The following is a 15,257-nucleotide window of genomic DNA, read 5'->3' on the forward strand; positions in this document are numbered from 1 at the left end:
CCTGAAACCAACAAATCATCCACATATTGTAACACCGTTATACCCACAGGTGATTCAAAACATTCCAGGACCTGTTCTAATGCTTGTCCAAATAAATTCGGGTTTTCCGAAAAACCATGTGGTAAAACACACCATCTGTACAGTTGAGTACAATGTATATCTGTATCTGTCCAATCAAAAGCAAAGATATACCTTGATCCCTCTGCTAATGGGCAAGTCCAGAAAGCATCCTTCAAATCTATCACATTAAAATACTTGTGATCATGAGGATTTCTCCCTAACAATGTGTAAGGGTCTGGTACTATAATATGCCTTTCCACAACCAACTTATTGATCTGTCTCAGATTTGTCACCAGATGAAAGGAACTATCAGGTTTCTTTACAGGTAAAATAGGTGTATTATATTATGACATTGCAGATTCAATTAATTCATAAGGACTCTATAATCTGCTTCAAACCACATCTTCCTACCAAGGAGATATTATACTGCTTCTGTTTTACTGGCTCAACTCCCTCTTTCCAAATCACCTCCAAAGGTGCAATATTGAAAACATCTCTATTACCTTTAGCTTCCCAAACTATAGGATTTATAAATCTTTCCTGTTCCTCAGTTAACAAATTAACAGTACACCTCTCTCCTGTGAAAGTAAGCTCATATCCCAATAAGGATAAAGCATCTCTACCCAACAAATTTATACCTGCTTCCGGTATCAATAAAACATCCAGTTTTATTTTACATTGTCCTTTTAAACACATATTCTCTACAACAGAAACATTAAATGGTTCTCCCTTTACACCAGATATCATTAAGGTTTTCCCTATCTGTATAACACCTTTAAGTAATCTACACAATGAAATTCTAGCTGCACCAGTATCTATTAAGAAAACACTATTCTCTTCTTCTGGTCCCACTTTCAGGTTTACCAAGGGCTCTTGGTGGGATCTGAGAATCAAGAGCCCTCGATCCTCCTAATCTTCCATTAAGGGCATACAATCTCTGCTCTGGGTTCTCAGCTTGTACGGGCAATTTCTAACAAAATGCCCGTCCTTGCCACAAGCAAAACACTTTTTGCTTCCTCCAATCACCCTATTTTTGTTCCAAGGAAGAAATTCTCTACCGTGTCCAGGACGCTTTCATCTATCTCCAGTAGATGGTGCTCCAACCCTTCTACCTCTCCCTCTACCAGCTCCTTCCATTTTAGTTTCTGTGATGCCCCTGGTGGAGACTGACTCTGAGCAGTCAGAGGAGGACCCAGGCCCATCCCTTATCCATCCTAGGGCACGCAGGAAGGAGAGGATCAGGGTAAAACATGGTCTACTCGGGAGGAGAGGATCAGGGTAAAATGTGGTCTACTCGGGAGGAGAGGATCAGGGTAAAATGTGGTCTACTCGGGAGGAGAGGGCTGTGATCCACTTCATGGTGTGAGATTTGCATAAGAGTTTGGACCTGTGTGCTAACAGACGCTGGAGACAAATTAGTGTTTTATTTTTAAAGGTTTATCTTGGTTGGCGTTCTTCCAACAGAGGAAGTCCCTGGTTATCTTCCTGAAGTTGGCAATTATCTATCCTGGTCTGTCAAGGAACTTTATTCAATGCGGTTTGTTTTTGGTTTTTGCTTCGTTATCAGCTCTTTGAATGTGAACTGCTTCTTGCCTTTGAAATGTTATTTTGAAAATAGTTTACTCCTCCACTGTGAACAATTAAACAGTCAAGCCAAGTTGAAGGCATTAAAGGACTTTTAGTTACATTTTGGATTTTGTTATATTTCTGAGATACTCTGGGTCATCACAGTTTCAGGCTCTGTAACTGTCTTAAAAGCAGAAACCATCATCTGGCTTTTCTGTCTATTTTTGGCACTGTCCCTATTTACAAAAACTTTCTAGGACTCATGCAATAAAATGGAGATGTCAACATCAGCCCAGCTATCTAGCTTATGTAGCTTACGTTTAACATCCGGCCATGCCTTTATCACAAACTGTACTTTCATCAAAGAATCACATGGTATCTCTGGAGCAAGACCAGAATACTTATTCAAACTCTCCTTGATTCTATTCAAAAACTCAGCCGGCGGCTCATCCTTCAACTGGCGTACTTCAAAAGCCTTAACCAGATTGTGTCCTTGTGGAACTGCTGTTTGTACACCTTGAACAATAATTCTCTTAAGATCTTCCATCTGTACTCTATGTTCAGGATTATTATTATCCCAACCAGGATCAACCAAAGAAAACTTGGTTTCAGTTGCAGGGGGGTTCTGCATCCCTATCTGGGTTTTATCCCAATATGCCATTGCAGCCTTCCTTATCTGAACTCTTTCCTCTGGAGTAAACAAATAACCCCAAATATTTTCCAACTCCACAAAAGTATAAATATTAGGGCCAAGAAATAAATCCAAAGATTCTGATACTCTTTAAAAAAAAAAGTTTTTATTTTTTATAACAAATATACGAACAAAACATAAAACCATAAAACCATCTTTCAGTTATATACATAGAGTATGTCAGTTGGTTACAATCTTTTGTGCTATCCTTTTTTTACCATTACTCACAAGTTATATAAATTCTCACCTTATCGGTCTAGCTTGTGCTTATATAGTATCAATTATTAAATGTTCATTTGACTATTTTTTCATAATTTTATATGAGATATTCTAATTTTCATTATGATTTAATCTTATACATTCATCCAATGGTTATATATTTTATATTGTATTCTATATCAATCTATTAACTTTTATTGTAAGGCTTAGTAGTCTATTTCTTTACCATGTCTTTTTATCTAACCATTGATAAAATAAATCCCATATCATATAAAATTGTTTATCCTCTTGTTCTCTAATTTCAAATGTTAATTTACTCATTTTGGCACAGTCCATGATTTTCTTAATAATTTTTTCCTGCATAGGTATTTTTTCATTTTTCCAGTTCTTAGCAAATACAATTCTAGCTGCTGTTAAAACATTTACAATCAAATATTTCAATTCTTTACAATATATTTCTGGTATAATTCCCAATAAAAATATCTCAGGTTTAAAGTCTATGTGTTGTTTTGTCATTTTTTCCAACCATGTGTGGATTATAGTCCAATATCTTTTTGCATCTGAGCATGTCCACCACATGTGGTAATATGAACCAAGTATCTGATGACATTTCCAACATTTATCTGATTTATCCTTGAACATCCTGGCAATTCTCGTCGGGGGTAAGTGCCACCTGTACACCTAAAACATCTTATACAAATTTTCTTTATATGCAGATGACATTGTCATTTTATAATTTTGAGATCACCATTTTTGCCATTTATCTAAGTCAATCCCATATCCAAAATTTTCCCCCCATGCAATCATTGTTTCTTTTACTTTTTCTTCCTGTAGCAAATGTCCATAAAGTTTTTTTATTACTTTTTCATCAGTACCTGTCAAAATTGTCATAGATACCTTCTGTTTTAACATCTTTATCAAATCTAGATTGTATTTGCAAATATGAAAACGTATTCATTTTTACACCTTGTTCTCCCAATGCTTGCATAGATTTAAGTTCACCTTTTTCATTCAATATCTCACCATATCTAACTGTTTGTTGCTTTTTATATATTATTGTATAGGAAAAAGCTTCAATATTAGATAACCATAGTGGAATTTTTAAATAATATTGCTTTTTTATCTTCTCCCAGTTTAGAAACAATGCTTCTCGAATATAGTGTCTTCTAAAATACCCCTGCGTTTTAGTTCCCTTATACCAGAGATATAGTCCCTTTTCTTATATCTATAAAGTCTGTTAACTCTCCATTTATCATAACCTTTGCAGTTTGTTTATGATATATTGTTTCGATGGCTTGAGTAAAATTTTTACCAAAGCCCATTTGGTCCAATTGTAACAGCATAAAACGCCAATTCACATTATCAAAGGCTTTTTGTGCATTTATAAACATCAGAGCCGTTTGTTTTTCAGGATGTGCCTCATAGTATTCCAGTGTATCTAAAATTATTTTCATATTCTCTTTAATCTGTCTCTTCGGCAGAAATCCATTTTGATCAGGATGAATAGAATTGTTTAAATATCTTTTCAGTCTTTCTGCCAGAATTGAAGCAAACATTTTATAATCTGAATTTAATAGTGATATAGGTCTGTAATTTTTAACTTGCTGTGGGTCTGTGTCCTCCTTTGGTACAAGTGTTATATATGCTTCTGACCATGTTTCAGGTATTCTCTTCTTTGTCATAACTTCATTCATAATTTCTAATAAGTGAAGATTCAATGTTTCCTGGAATGTCTTATAAAATTCCACTGGCAAACCGTCCAGATCTGGTGCTTCCCCAATGTTTTGCTTTTTTAAATCTTCTGTTAATTCCATCATTGTTATATTACTTTCTAACATTATTTCAATATCTTTGGGTATCTGGGGCAAATTTGCTTCCTGTAAGTATTGTTGAATTCTTTCTTCCTGAACATTCTCTTGATGGTAGTGTTTTCCATAGTAATCTTGAGTAATTTTTTCTTCTCTGCATTTCCATAGCATACATATCCTTGTTCGTTTATTAATTAATTTATTCTTCTTGAGTCTCTTTCCTTTCTCAATTTATATGCTAGCCATCTGCCTTGTTTATTTACATCTTCAAAATAGTTCTGCTTAGCATTTCTAATTTGTTGTGCTATTTCTTCTTTTCCCATTAGCCCCATTTTATGCTTAGTTATGTCCATTTTAATTTTAATGTCCTTTTTTGTGGAAATTTCTGTAGTTCTTTTTCCAACTTCTTGTAGACATCTTCCAATATTTTTTTAAAAAAATTCTGTTTTATATTTCTTTTCCTTGTATAGTCCATTATCAAACCTCTTGTATAAGCCTTCATCATGTCCCAGAGGTTCTGTAATGATGTATCCTCTTTTGTGTTTTCTTTAAAGAAAAAAGTCAATTCTCTCTCAATTTTCTGTTTAAAGTCTTTTTCCTTTAATATTGTATTATTTAAAGTCCATCTAGATCTCCTTTTTTGTCCTTTCCATACAAGTGTCATTGAATTGTGATCTGCCCAAGTACTTGCTTCTATTTCTATTTCAATGTCTTGTATGTTAGAAAGCAATTCTGTTGACATCCATATCATATCTATTCTAGACCATGATGCATGTCTATTTGAATAAAAGGTATATTGTTTATTTTCTGCATTTCTCTCTCTCCATGCATCTTTTAAGTTTATCTCATCTACCATTCGAAAGAAGGATTTTGGCAATGTCTTTCTAGTTTTCTTCGCTGTTTTTTGTGTTTTATAATCCAATTTGTTATTTATTATTCCATTAAGATCTCCCTTCAGACAGATATTAGCATAGTCCAGTTCAATTATTTTCTTATGTAATTTCCTGTAAAAATCTTATTGATTATCATTTGGAGCATAAATTGCTATTAAAAGTGTCTTTAGATTATTGTCCGTTATCTCCACCATCAAAATCCTTCCATCATCATCTGTATATATTTGTTCCGCAGGGATTGTATCTCTAATGTATAACACCACTCCTCTCTTTTTACAATGTGTTAATGCTGTAAGTAATTTCCCTAATTTTTGTTGTTTCAATATATAGTCATGTTGTTTTTTAATATGTACTTCTTGTAGGCAGATTATATCAAATTTGAATTTCTCTAACTTATGAAATACTTTTCTTCTTTTAATAGCTGAATTAAGCCCATTTATATTAATTGTAATCATTTTTTTCTCATCCATTTTAGACTTTGTAAGAAGGATTTGTTGCTCTAGTAGATCTTGGTTCTCATTGTTCTCTGGGTACACCACCTACGGCTCCTTCCTCTTTTTCAATTGCTGCTGTACATTCCTCTTGAAATTCAATTAACGACTCTTCTTTTCTTGTATCTTCCTCCCTTCCTCTAAAATATTCCAGATAGAATAACTCCACTTTTTCAACTGTATCAATTCTGTGTCTTTGTTCCTGCCAGGTAAACATGAGACCTTTGCGTATCAGCCATCTGTAATTTATTCCTCTTTTAAGTAACTCTTTGGTCAAAAATAAATATTCTCTTCTTACCTCTCTCACTCTTCTCGGTACCTGTTTCAGTACCACTATTTCTTTATCTTTGTACTTTAGTATTTTTTCTCTTGCCACCTGCGGTATTTGTGATTTTATTATTTTCTTAGTAAATCTGATATGAACTTCTCTTGGCAGTTTATTTCTCATCGTATATCTTGTATAAACACGAAAAACCTCGTGCATTCCATCCATCATCTTCTCTTTAGTTACTTCTAATGCTTCTGCCAGGATTTCTGTCATCATTTCAGCAAGGTTTTCACTCTTTTCTTCTTCTAGATTCTGATAATCTTATTGGATCAGATTGCAAAGATGGCATATTCATTTTATAATTCCTTAACTCAGAAGAAGTAAGAGGCACATTCAAAAGGTTGTCACAGGAACGCCAGCATCTGTAAGACCACTGGGCATTTCTCTTAGTGGATGTAATTTATTTTCCCTTCTAGCTCTAGATCTAGTAACAGCTTCAACTCTTTATATTGTGTCTGCCGAAAAATCACTTCCTTCAGCTTTGTCTGCCACATCCCCCACTGCTGTAGCAGCAGCTGCTATATCTTGTACATTATACGAGGGAGGACTCAGACAGCTGGAATATTCAAGTGGATCCCACTTTCCCTCCTCCTCAGCATATAAAAGTGTCTTGCTTATAGGAGGGAAAGGATCCATCCATTGGATATAAAACCGGGGCTCCACATACATCAATTGCATTTGTAACTTCTTTTTAACAAGAATCTTTCTCAAAGCTTTAGCCCAATAAGGACCTGACTCACCAAATTTACTCCACCTATAATTCAGGGGTATCAGCACAAAAGTGGGCCATGTCCCTATATGAAGTTCTATTACAGTCACTTTAAGTGTTTAGTATATTCAGTAAGCCATGGCTGTCCCGACTGTTTGAGCAGTTCACCCAAGGGAGAGGAAGGGGAAATAGATGGTATCTCTACAGCAGCAGCTGCCTTAGAAAAATATGGCCCCATTTAAAAACAGTAAAACTGTCTCTCCCAGCACAGGAAATGGAGCAGAGGAATGATAATGCAGTACAATAGGCACCCAAACCTATTCAGCACACAACATACAAAGACACACACTAACAAGCTTAGAAAAATCCTTTCCACCCAGCATTTAAACAACCCTTAAACAAATTTAACAGTGTTGCAACACAATAAAAAATATAAGAGCTAGTTCACCTGTATCCTCCTGGTGCACCAGTGCCTGGTTGTTGTTTGTCAGCCTTTATGGTTCCAGGTCATCACTCAATAGGTTGCTAAGAGCGATTTCCCTCCCGGGTGAGAGATCCACCAAACTGACAATCCACTGAAAACAGCAGGGGTGCCTTGCAGCCTTCAAAATCTGTTGTCTGTCAGAGGAAAAAAAGTCTTGCTCCTGCCTGGCTTGCCAATTGTGATAAATGCCAAAAAATAGACTTGAAAACCAAAGAACCGTAAAAAGCTTTATTCAGAAAATTTGCAATTATCATAATAGGACCCCATCTCCTTAACATTAGGAAATGAAGATACCTCACCCAAAATGGTTATTGCTTTTATAGAATATCACATTCAGTGGATTACATAATTCTTCCTGTTATGCTCTTTCAGTGTTTTTAGGGGCTTTAAGACAGTAGATTTCCACTCTAGCTCTGCCCAACACATCATCTTTTGGAAACTACCTAGTTCTTACGGCCTTGTCTTCCTGTTATGTCCATTTTAAAACAATGGATCATTAACAGGTTCCACTGGATCAGGATAACCCTCTATCTCTCATATGTATCTGTAAGCCAAGGAAAGTACAGACCCCTGTTCTCGCAAAAACCTGACATTTACTTTAGAACATAAGTTACAAAACATGTTTATTAGATACAGTTATATAACTATCCAGTAATCATTGCATAGTTCAAATATTGGATAAATATGGATTCCCTTCTGTTCTTCATTTTCTCAAGTGTAACAATATGTATAATTTCCACATATAACACCAAACTAGGTAATATCATCAGTACTAGAAGGGAGTGGAGTTTGTTCTTATTTTCATATACTAGTGGCTTACCCTGTCAGTGGTAAGCGATCAGTGATTAGTTGTTTCACAAAAGTTTTATTGGAGCCGGGTCTCTACAGCCTCCTGCTCAGGCAGAGAAGGGCTATTCTGCACCCCCACTCAAATGTTCTTTAAAATAGTGTTTCCCAGCATTCCTTTAAGAACCTCCAACATGCAAACTGTGGTTACTCATTCTAAAATGAATCCTTTTTACCTGAAGCTTCAAAATTTGCTGTTTGCTGGGGGGGGGGGTGTAGCTAAAAGTGAGTCTACATTTAGTCTACATCTGACTTTGGTTCATAACCAGAACAAAGTGTATGTTCTGTGCAGTTCACACCCCTTGCTCGCTGGATCTGGATGTCACAAAACAAAACCCACATTTTGTAATTAACTCCCACGCTCCATTTTGGCTGGCAGAGTGCTGCAGGATGCTGAGTGCTATCACACCCACCCTGTCATTAGGGCAGAGAACTGGTTGTTAAATTATTTGAATCCCACCACTGAGGATGCTGCAATGATGTGAAACATGGTCATGTTATTATTTATAAAAGTAGGCACAGTGGGGGACTTCCGGTTTGAGCTTCTTCAGCGACAGACCAAAACCTTGTCTCTGTGAGGCTTCTATCCATGCTCGCCGCTGGAGCGCCCCGAGCTGGCTGGTTTTAGGGCTAAGACACCCCGTAGAGGTGATGAAGAGGGGGGAGACTGCCAGCAGGGTTGAGGAGAGCCGCATCTCTCCTCCCCAGCTGGCCATTACTCCCTTTCCTGAAGGCGGTTGCAGCAGTGATCAGAAATGGCCACCACAAAACAAGAACTTGACCGGAAAAGAATGTGCAGGAGAAAGATAAGAAGAGAAAGTTTTGGTTGACCGGGTCAAACAGCAAAAGCAACAAATAAGGTACCCTGGAATTGAAACTGTTAAAAAAAAATAACATCGTTCCCTAAGAAGATTTTTAAGCTGCGAAGGAGAGAGAAAAGGTGAAAGATTTGGTTTTTTCCTTTTCCTATACTGACAGCTAAGAGACTTAAGCAAGAAATTGGAAAAAAATCCACTTTTACATCAATAGGCATTTAATGCTGAAAATAAAAAGTCAAAGGGATAATAAAGATTTCTGGATAATTAAAAGCTTTTGAAAACAGGAAAGGAGAAAAAGAATAAAAGGGTAGGATCTGGAAGGGAGGAGACTGCCTGGAATTAAAAAAGAACTTACAGCAAAATCTCAACAAGACTTCCAAAAGATACATTCTAACTGAAATATCACAACAAAACCCCCAGGAAGAGAAAGTCAAAAAAGAAATAAGAAGATATAACTCGGGACTATCTGGATTATACTTGATGATTTCTGGATTCTTGGTTATTGTTTTGAATGACTAAAATCAATCGGGTGGTTGTTTAAAACTTTTTAAAATGACTCCACTTTTAGAAGAACTGAAAATGGAACTTAAAAAGTACAAAGAAGATGCACAAGAAGGGAGAGGTTCTTTTGGCTTCGTATTTCAGTTTTAGAAATGGAGATTTGAAATTATGAGAAACAACAAGAAATGCCTGCAGAACAAGAAGATTGTGACAAAGAAGAAGCCATCTTTAATGAACAAGTAATCTTAGATGGGGGAAAAAAGGAAAGGGGGGAAAAAGAATGGAAAGTTTAAGATTGGGAAAAACAACTCCAAAAAAAATAGAATGAAAAATAAGTATAAAATCAGAAAGCAACAGAAGAGGGAAATGCAGAAGAGAGAATTAGAAGTAGAGAGACAAGGGGGTAAAAAGGGGAGGGAGTAGAAGAGAGGGAAGAAAGAAAGGAAAAGAAGTTATAAAGGACAGAAGCAAAATATAGAGAAAGAGGGCCTATTTAGAGATAATGGGTGAAAACTTAATGGAAAAAGGGATTCTGCAAAGGTACATAAGATAGTATGGTTATATTAGAAGCAGAAATAATTTTAGAAAATATGAAACAATGTATGATTAAAATGTCTGATAAAATAGCTATCGTAATTCAGTGGAATGCTTGTCAATAAATAAATGTAACAAAAGGTATATTTAATGATTTATAAAACATGTGAAGAGAAATAAGGGAAAAATTAATTATGGAGGTTATATGTGTTTTTAAGGAAGTATGATATTTAATTGAAAAGAAGTGTTAAAGATGTTATGGTTTTAATGATTATTAATGATAGAACTGAACTGGAATGGAATGAGAGTTTATAATTACATATATTTACAATCTTTCTTTTTTTTTAAAGAATATAGTGTGTATTATAAGAATGTGCCAAGCAGAATTTGATTGGAAATTATGTATTATGTATTATATTGAAGGTCATAAACTTAAGGTATATATTGAAGTTTAAATAAGAGTTGAATGGATGTAATTAAAAGATATAAAGGTGTCATACTCCAATTAGTAACTACAGGAGAAAATTTGTTTAATTAGAAAATATGAAATTGAAACAGAACAGACAAAAGTATAATGATTTGAATTGAGATGAGATAATCAAAATAAAATTGAGAAAATTAAAAGAGGGGGAAAACTATATAGAAAATGTAAAATAATATAAGATATGGAATAGAATACAAAAAGGAGGATGAAATTGAGTTTTGTGTCTGTATAAAGAAGTTCAACCCGGGACCATGCTATTTTCAAAAAAGATGTTTTACTTGTATTTTATATGTGTGAAAACCCAAATAAAACTTTATTTTAAAAAAAGTAGGCACAGTGGTTAGAATGTAGTAGTGCAGGCTACTTCTGCTGATCACTGGCTGCCAGCAGTTTGGCAGTTTGGGTTCCACCAGAAGGTTGGCTCAGCCTTCCATCCTTCTGAGATTAGTAAAGTGAGGACCCAGATTATTGGGGGCAAAATGCTGAATCTGTACACTGCTTAGAAAGCACTGTGAAGTCTAAGTATATAAGTCTACGTGCTATTGCTATTTTCAAGGTTGTTAAAACTTTGAACAGTCACTAAATGAATGATTGTTCATTGCGGACTAACTGTAGCTATAAACTGTAAACTGTAATTTATAATCTTTGAAAATGTTTCTGCAAATAGCTTGGTTATACACAAAAATTGCCATTAAAGGTGAGGGGGGGATTAAATATTGAGAAAAATAGATTGCATCTGCTAGCCCAGGAATTTAAGAATAACCCTAACGTAGGGGTGTCAAACTCGATTTTGACCTAGATGATACCTATTTCTATTTTGTGGTATACATTTTAATTCATTAATAATTAGATTTTTACTTTCACTTCCCTGCATATATTTCAAAAATTAAATGTTCTTCATTTAGGTTTATTACATATTTCCCACTTTAATACAGCATATTTAAGATTCGTTTTAATCATTAACTTATATTATTTATTTACTCTTATATTTTAATATCATGTATATGCCATGGTCTTTAACACAGAAACTCTGGTACCCTTGGCTTGGTCAATACAGGCTTTCATATATTTTTAGTAAGATAGAGGTGTTGATAAAATCACCAGCTTTAATCATATCTGTACCAAATTCAGCATTCGTATTTACAATACTAATATGCATTTAGGATAGATGAAAGCATGGTGATAACAGGAAAAAAAAATCCTTGCTTTTATTTCTGTTTAGAATCTTTCATGGACAGAATCAAAGTAATAGTTTAGTAACAGGAAAGAAGGGTAATCTAAGTTTTTGAAGATGACTGCTGGATTTTTATTGTACCGTAGAACTCAATGCTTATTCATGCTTGCTGTCAAGATTCCAATTTACCCCTCCTTAGGCCAGTGATGGCGAACTTTTTCCACGTTGCATGCCAAAAATGTGTGCGCGTGCGCGTTCGTGTGCCTGCACCTGATGCAATGCGCGCATGACTCCCCCTGCCCCGTGCATATGCATGCAACCCAGTGTACACACTGCACCTCTGTGCATGCACGTGTGACCCCCTGCACCGCACGCCTCTGCGCATGCAAACGCAACCCCCGCATGCCACATTCCTCTGAGAATGTGTGTGTGTCTCCCACGCACATGCATGGCAAATACCCAACAATCAGCTGGCTGGTGGGGGGCACATGCACATGCACAGTGGGGCTCTTCCGGGCGACCTCTCGCATGCCAGCAAAAGTGGCTCTGCATGCCCCTTCCAGCACACATGCCATAGGTTCGCCATCATGGCCTTAGGCTATATGTGGGACAGATTTCAACTCTTATACTTTGTGATTGCTGAGTTGCCAACTGCCGTCACCTGCCACTTAATACAGTTTCTGCCTCAATTGTATACTTTGCTGAGTTTGGGGATGGGGAAGAACATGTATAATGATATGAATCACTGTCATGTCATATATTTCCATCCGATTGTGCATCACAAGTAGGTAATAATTCATCGGCTTGGTCATACTATAGCAGATGTTATTTTGGCACCCCCACAACATGTTGTGGATGTTTATGAGTGATTTAAAGGAAGTATTTTTATTTTATTAGGAATGAAAGTAGTGGAAACACAGTATACTGAAATGATTACTTTAATTATCTGCAACCTGGGTTTAATTCAGCACCCAGATTTTCCAATGTATCAATCTAATACCAAGCTCCATGCCTCAGCTTTACAGTTTTATTCTTTTAATTTTTTGAAATACTGGAAAATTAGAATGCTGCAAAAGAAAGCATCCATCTCAAACTATCATATTTATTTCTGAGTAGCTCTCACAAAATTTTATGTTTACACTGTGTTGATCAGCTCAGAGTTGTTCTTGCTTAAGGCACAAATGACCAGGGTCAAATTATCCTACTTTGGACACATTATGTGAAGAAGGCAGCTTTGGAGAAGGTTCTAATACTGAGAAAGATAGAAGGAAATTGAAGAACAGGAAGACCAGAAGTGAGGTGGATGGATTCAGTTACAGTGGCAATGAATGTATCACTGGGAGACCTGAAATAATAGATTATGAATAGATCATCAAGGAGCACATGTGTCTATGTGGTTAGGAGAAAAAAATGACTTAGACATAGATCAATGTGCTGAATGCCATTGTTACCTTGAAGATTGGCTATATTAAAACTTTCAGAACTACGTATTTATTAGCTTTTCAAAAAGATCACCCAGCTCTAAAAGGCATTATTATATGAAATTCAAACATTTATTATTTTTAAAAATGCAATTTTAAAAAAATTAATGAAGAATAGTGTGTTTTAAGCAACTAGTCCTTGATTTAAAGATGTGGGTGTTGCGGAATTAATGATATTATAATCAGATACTTGAGGCAGGACTGTGGGGAATTTAAGGGATTAGGAAAGCAGCATGTTATGTGGTAGTTAGTTTACTTTATTGTCATTGCACCTCGTACAATGAAATCAAACACGATCTTCAGTGCATATCATGACCGTGAAAATAAACACAAACACACATCCTACACACTCCACACATTGAACCGGAACCCCCCGACACCACACCAACACAACACTGCACTTTACAGCAGAATTCAAAAGAGCTACTGCCCTGGAATAGAAGCTGTTTTTCAGCCTATTTGTCCTTGTTTTTATTATTCTGTACTGTCTGCCAGATGCTAATAGTTCAAAAAAAGGGTTCCCAGGATGAGATGGATCTTTGAGAATATTTTGAACTTTCTTAAGGCAGAGGGAGTTATAAAGCTCTTCCAAAGAGGGGAGAGGGCAACCAATGATCTTCTGGGCAATGACATTAACCCTCTGGAGTGCTTTCCTATCTGCCACTGTGCAATTGGCAAACCAGACAGAGGTGCAATATGTTAAAATGCTCTGTATGGTGCAGCGGTAGAAGGTCACCAGCAGTTTTTTCATTCAGTTGTTGTTTTCTGAGAAGTCTCAGGTAGTATAATCTCTGCTGGGCCCTTTTGACCAGGGCTGCAATGTGGGCACCCCAGGTCAGGTCCTCTTTTAGGGTAACACCCGGAAACTTAAAACTGGCCACTTGCTCCACTTCGTCTCCATTGATAAGCAAGGGCTGGATGTCTGATCTGTTCCTTCTAAAATCCACTATAAGCTCCTTGGTCTTATTGGTGTTGAGGACCAAGTTATTGTCTCCACACCACGAAAGCAACCGGTCCACCTCATCTCGGTAGGCAGACTCATCCCCCCCAGAGATAAGTCCCACTTATCATCTACAAATTTAGCAATAGTATTACTAGCATGAGTGGGAATGCAGTCATGCACATAAAGAGTATAGAATAAGGGACTCAACATGCAACCCTGTGGTGTATCAGTGTTAAGAATAAGGGCTGAAGAGGTATGATTACCTAATCTGACCCACTGTGAGCGGCCAGACAGGAAATCCATAATCCAAAGGCAGATTGAATTAGAAAGCCCAAGGTGCAGAAGTTTAGACACTAGTCTATGTGGAAGAATTGTATTAAACGCAGAACTAAAGTCCACGAAAAGCATCCTCACATAGCCCCCCTGCTGTTCTAGATGAGTCAGAGCAGTGTGAAGAGTGATGGCTATAGCATCCTCTGTAGATCTATTTTGTCTGTATGCAAATTGGTGTTTATCAAATGTATGTGGAAGACCAGAAATGATGTGCCAGCAGACCAATTTTTCAAAGTACTTTATGATGATAGGAGTGAGTACCACTGGTCTGTAATCGTTGAGGTTATTGATAGGAAACTTCTTTGGCAGCAGAACAATGGTGGAAGCCTTCAAACAAGATGGAATAGTGGATTGGAATAAAGACAGGTTGAAGATCCTGGTAAAGACTCCAACCAGCACAGTCTTTAAGCACTCAGCCAGAGATACCGTCAGGACCGGCAGCCTTTCTAGAGTCCACAGCCCTCAGAATGTTCCTCACCTCCTCTTCCTCCACAATGAGGTAGGGGCTACAGTTGGCTGGTAGTTGTGTTTTATCTGTCTCTACTTCAAAGCGAGCAAAGAAATGATGCCGTTCCTCTGCCAATGAAGCATCCCCCTCAGCAGGGATGACATTGGTCGGTTGATGGTTTGTAATTTGTTGAATAGGACTGGGATGGGAAATTCTGACTCTCCAATTAAGCTTAAAATTGTTGTTTAAGGGAGCTGATGGTAGGTGCAAAAATTCAGGAACAACAATAGAATTCAAAAGTATTAGAAGTTTATTTCATGCTACCTATACATAAGAATCTGATCTACTAACAGTCAAGGCAAATTGGCACCAGATGTGAGTGAATGGACTTCAAGGGGGACTGGACTTAGGTCATAGGGGCATAGTGACTGCAAATTGATTGATAC

The sequence above is a fragment of the Pseudonaja textilis genome, chromosome 3, assembly GCF_049901715.1.
Source record: "Pseudonaja textilis isolate UNSWEBS1 chromosome 3, rPseTex1.2, whole genome shotgun sequence".
NCBI lineage: Eukaryota > Metazoa > Chordata > Lepidosauria > Squamata > Elapidae > Pseudonaja > Pseudonaja textilis.